Source organism: Empidonax traillii, unplaced genomic scaffold (genome assembly GCF_003031625.1).
Source record: "Empidonax traillii isolate 1590-97213 ecotype Southwest subspecies unplaced genomic scaffold, ASM303162v1 scaffold1271:size254589, whole genome shotgun sequence".
NCBI classification, from domain to species: domain Eukaryota; kingdom Metazoa; phylum Chordata; class Aves; order Passeriformes; family Tyrannidae; genus Empidonax; species Empidonax traillii.
The window spans coordinates 40,329-45,907 of record NW_020956464.1 but is presented as its reverse complement, the minus strand read 5'-3'; the positions used below and the strand labels follow the sequence as shown (position 1 = coordinate 45,907).

At 52.0% G+C, this 5,579-nt stretch overlaps 1 pseudogene; it reads left to right on the top strand.

The window, feature by feature from the left end:
* The first annotated feature begins 1,519 nt into the window (after positions 1-1,519).
* LOC114069477 lies at positions 1,520-3,843 on the top strand (annotated as a pseudogene).
* Positions 3,844-5,579: the final 1,736 nt, after the last annotated feature.

Here is a 5,579-nt window from a genome sequence, read left to right as displayed (position 1 = left end):
CATCCCACATCCCCGTGCCCCAAAAGAGCCCTGAGCAATGAGGCAGGGACAGGATCTGCCTTCCCAGGGGCTGGGGGTTAGGCCTTGGTCCTTTGATTGAGGAAAAAAGTCTATGTTTATTCAGCATCAGAGGCACCTTTGCCTTGCTTGTCCATCCTTGTCATCCCTGTCTGCAGTTTTCTGCTCTAACTGGATCCTGGGGACAGGTTCTCAGTTGGGGGCCAACAGGAGAAGCTGCTGCAGAGCAGGACTTGCTGCTGCCCCATCAGAGGACCAGGGCCAGAAGGTTCCCTGTGCCAGGGCTGGCTGTGGGGTGGCAAGGTGGGGGTGCAGCCAGGGGTGCCCAGGGCTGTGGGGCAGAGCAGGGTCCTGCCCCCCAGGGCTGTGTGTGCTGGGGCAGGGACTCTGCTGCCTGCCAGGGGCAGCTCTCAGCCTGGCCAAGGAGCTGCCACAGCCCTGCTGAGAGAAGGGCTGTGGGCAAGGAGCTGCCACAGCCCTGCTGAGAGAAGGGCTGTGGGCAAGGAGCAACTACTGGTAGGGCAGAGCAGGGCACAGTCCTTCTGATCTCCAAAGTGTGCTGCAGGGATGAGGGCTGGTCACAGCTCCAGATCAAAGCAGGAAATTTCCCAGAAGGCATTTGCAAGAGGCACAGACACACAGGGGGTACCTTGATGAGAATGAACCAGTTCTTTCAGTTTTACACTCTCGGTTGTCTGGGTGCTCACTTTGACAGAGAAATTAATCTCTAAGCAAAGAAGAGACACTGAAACTTGAACTCTGTTAGATTAGATACCTGAGAGTATCAGACATCAAAACTGTCTTAGAGATAGCACCAGTGTCACTTTTCCAGCCTCCTCAGGGTTGCTCTGACTTTGCCATCAGAGCCTGCCCAGGCAGAGCTGCCCCTGGGCAGTGCCCTGTGCTGCTGGGAGGGCTCTGCAGGGCAGAGCTGAACCCCCAGGGCTGGAATGGCCTCTGGCAGCACTTGCAGGGCCCAGCTGCAGCTGCTGGCAAGGACAGCTCCAGGCAACAGAGCCCTGGGCAGGGAGTGGGGGACAAGTACCCCCAAGGCCTGAGGGGAGGGGGCATTCAAGCAGCTCTGGGGGCCCTTCCCTGCAGCTCTGCTGGGCACTGTGTGCTGGGCCATGGAAATGAGGATTCCTGCCCTGGAAAAGAACCTTCCTCAGGTGTGATGCTAAAAATAAAAAACACAGGTACGAATATTCTAAGGAGAGACTAAGCTTCTGCTCTGCAGCCCCAACTCTTCTGAGTCATGGGGGAAGAGAGGGAACTTTTGTATTCAAGGTCTGTTACATCTGACATTCCTTATATGTGTGTGAGAGCTCTACCAAAGTTCCATGTTGCACTGCAGCAGAGCAAAACTTACTCCTTGGTGTGCATTTGGTGACATTTGACACATCCATTTCCTTTCAAAATGGAGTTGCTTTTTCCCAGAGGTCTGTCCTAATTGTTTGCTCTTTTTCCTTTTCTGAACAGACTCTGTGCTAAGGAACAACCAATGTCCAACAGCAGCTCCATGTCCCAGTTCCTGATCCTGGCATTGGCAGACAGGCGGGAGCTGCAGCTGCTGCACTTCTGGCTCTTCTTGGGCAACTCCCTGGCTGCCCTCCTGGGCAACGACCTCATCCTCAGCGCCATAGCCTGTGACCAGCACCTGCACACCCCCAGGGACTTCTTCCTGCTGCACCTCTCCCTCACAGACCTGGGCTGCATCTGCACCACTGTGCCCAAAGCCATGCACAACTCCCTCTGGGACACCACAACCATCTCCTATGCAGGATGCACTGCCCAAGTGTTTCTGTTAATGTTTTTTGTTTCAGCAGAATTTTCCCTCCTGACCATCATGTGCTACGACCGCTACATTGCCATCTGCAAACCCCTGCACTATGGGACCCTCCTGGGCAGCAGAGCTTGTGCCCACATGGCAGCAACTGCCTGGGCCTCTGGGTTTGTCACTGCTCTGCTGCACACAGCCAATACATTTTCCCTGCCCCTGTGCCAGGGCAATGCCCTGGGCCAGTTCTTCTGTGAAATCCCACACATCCTCAAGCTCTCCTGCTCACACTCAGGCTACCTCAGGGAAATTGACCTTCTTGGGGTTAGTGGTAGTTTAGGGTTTGGATGTTTCGTTTTCATGGTTTTCTCCTATGTGCAGATCTTCAGGGCTGTGCTGAGGATCCCCTCTTAGTAGGGACGTCACAAAGCCTTTTCCACGTGTCTTCCTCACCTGGCCGTGGTCTCCCTCTTTATAAGCACTGGCACATTTGTCTACTTGAAGCCCCCCTCAATCTCCTCCCCATCCCTGGATCTGACTCTGTCAGTTCTGTACTCAGTGGTTCCTCCAGCACTGAACCCCCTCATCTACAGCCTCAGGAACCATGACCATAAAGAAAGTGATGGCTGGATGCCCTTCAGAAGCAAAAAACTGCATCTTTTCTTCTGCAGAACACTCATTGTATAAGACATTTTGGGTCCAGCCTGCCTTCTAAAAGTTTTGATAGTGGTGGAGGGCTTTATTTTTTTTTTATCTGCTGTTCATGTCATTAACACTGAAATTTTATTCTTCATCACATATATCATTGACTCTCTACCTCTTTTTTTTTGCCCACAAAATGTACTAATCCGGAATCTTGTTCTGTGTGCATCTAAAGAAAATAAAAGTTCAGATAACAAGGTATTTGTCAAAGATCCTGCCTATGTTAGTTTCTAAGTGAGGAATCAGAATCTCTGAGTGTAAGAATGGACATAAATTCTTTTTCCCTGATCCTTCCTCTAAGACCTGCCCTGAAGCTGGAGGTCATTTCCATGTTTGTAGATGTGGAGGGGAAAAGAGTCCCAGCCCTGCCAGGGAGCACCAGAACTGAGTCTTTGTAGAGCTGCTCTCTTTGCACTCCCCCCTCTCCTTTGCTGTCTGTGTCCAAGGCCTGAGTGCTCTGGCAGCTCAGTCACTGTCCTGCTGTGTGTCAGTGCTGGGACCACAGGCAGGGACAGGCCCTGGGCACTGCTGGGACAGGGCTGGGCTCCACACCAGCACTTCCATCAGCAAAGGGCTTCCCCTGCAGGCACTTCCTGAAGGTTGAGGGCTTTTCCCAACACTGGTATGGAGAAGAAGTCCAAGGAATAGACTCTGCAAAGTCTTGTTGCTTTGCTTGTTTCTCCATGGAGACAGTGCAGGGAGGGCAGGGACCCACTGGGACTTTAGGGACTGAGGGCTGGCTCAGATATTGTGTGTTGGTGGCCGATGGGCAATGGAGATGACAGGATCTTCAAGTCACCTGCCAGGGGCTCTGCAGCTTGTGATGGCTCTGATGGCAGGTGAGGACTTCTGTGTAGGAAATGAGGAACTGCAGGAGAGCACAGAGGGTCTGCAGGTGATGCCCAAAAAGGTAGATAAAAAAAAAAAACTACTTAGGCAGAGTTTTATGCCATAAACAGTAGGCATTTATTTATTGAGCGGCCGGGCAACCTGCCAGCTATTGCTGGGAAAACAGGCTCCGATGTGCTTGAATAGAACAAGCAATTTATACAGTTTCTAGTTACAATTACAACATAATCACATACATATTCGTATTATTGCATCATTAGATTACAATATTCATAGCAGATGGAGTCAGGGAGGAGTTTGAGGCATGGTCTCTATTTTGAGGAATATTATGGTGGTAGATCCTGCCTTTACTTCATCATGGGATCTCAAATCTACTCTTCTTCATCGGGTGACCCCGGAGACCTTTCGTACTTTCTATTGTCTAGTGTTCTGATCGTCCAGGTTTGAAGAAAACCTTGGCTTCAGGCCTATTTCACCTATTCGGATGTCTACCTTAGCCTGTTTGGCTATAATTTATTACCTCTGGGCTCTTTGTACAATGTACCTGTGGGTTATGTCTACAGAATTTGTACAGAACAAAATCTCCTTAGAGCAAGGTACAAAAAGGGGGGGGGAGAAGAGTGGGTTTTTGCAGTAAGATGCTTCGATTAACCCTTCTAAAACCTTGTCTTCCTTCACAGGGACAATCTGTACCATACAGTCAGCAGTGACTGGAGCCCTGGAGCAGAATCCTGCCCAGGGTGGAGTCACCCAGACAGAAAGTACTAAATCTTGCTGGGAACTGGCAAAGGGAGCTCTGCAACCCCAGAGGACACAACAGGAACAGGGAAAACTCTTGCAAGGGGCTTCTCTTCCCCTCAGTGAACTTGCACAAGTCAATCAAGAGCAGCCCCCCAAGCCGTGAACCAGCTCTTGAACAAGGCAGGGCCCCTCTGAGCACCCTCCATGGCCACACAGGAGCGTCTGTGGGAGGTGGTCAGTGGCAGGGAGTTCCATCAGCTGGCTCTTAAGTTCAGGAAGTTCCTCAGTGTCACAATGGCCTCTTGATCTCATGACATTCCACTGTGGCCTAGGGTTTCTTTGTTTCCAAGAGACCCTGCAGTGCCAAAATGGCCTCCTGATTCCGGGTGCCTCTTCACTGTCACAATGGCCCCTTTATTTCAGGAGATTGCCCACTGTTCCTGAGTTTCTTTGGTTCCTGGGGGTCCTGCAGTGTCACAGTGTCCTTTTGATTCCATGGGTTTCCCCAGGGTCACAATGGCCCCGTAATTCCAGTAGGTTCTGCAGTTCCACAGGGGCTCCTTGATTCCATGAGGTTGCACAGCATCAGCACAAAGTTGAGTCCATCCTGATGGAAGAGCTGCGGAGGTTGGGAAGAACTGGGACAAAAAGGATAAGACAATTGGGGAAGGAAAGAGGGGTTTGGCCAAAAGAGAGGAAAGATTATGATGAGAGACAACCAGCTTCAGGGAATGCTGAGGGTTCTGAAACACTGTGCAAACACTCCAGATGGACCTTTTTCACTTTATAACCTCAAGCCCCAAAACAACCCAAAGGAATCCACTGCTCTAGTTCCAAGCCAGAGAAAGCCCAAACCCAGAACTCCAGACTCTTATTCTCTAATGCCTACCCATGTGCCAAATCGGCATTGTTGGTATGAAAAGCCAACCTTTAATCCTAACCCTGCCCAAAAACCTAATCAATCATGAACCAGACCCTGCCAGCAGAACAACAAACCTGCAAAAGTTCTGCCTAATCCCCACCCTGAGCTCAGAAGCCCAAGTCCTGACCATGAAGAACCCCCACAGCCCTTGGGAGCAGGGCGAGGACCTGCAGGGCCCAGAGCAGGCCCAAGGGGTTGGCAGAGCAATGGGAGGGGACCTGGATCTGCTCAGCTCTGCAGTGACCCCCAGGAGAGGGGCCTGGGCTCTGTCAGGGATGTCCTGGGGCACAGGGGCTCAGCAGCAAAGCCAAGAAGGCCAAGTGTACATGGCAAGAGCCAGAGCTGGGGGACAGCAGAGCCATCAGGGAAGGCCCAGAAATGCTGCTGGGAGGTGGGTGGGAAAGCAGGAGGGGTGTGTGCAGCCTGCAAGGCCAGAGGAGCAGCAGGGTCAGGGGAGCACAGCCTGCAGCAGACATGGCCAAGGGCTCTGGTAGGGCTGCAAGGCTCAAAGGCACCCAGGCCTTTGTGCCCTTGGCTCTGGCAGCTGCCTCTGCCCCTGAGGCCACCACA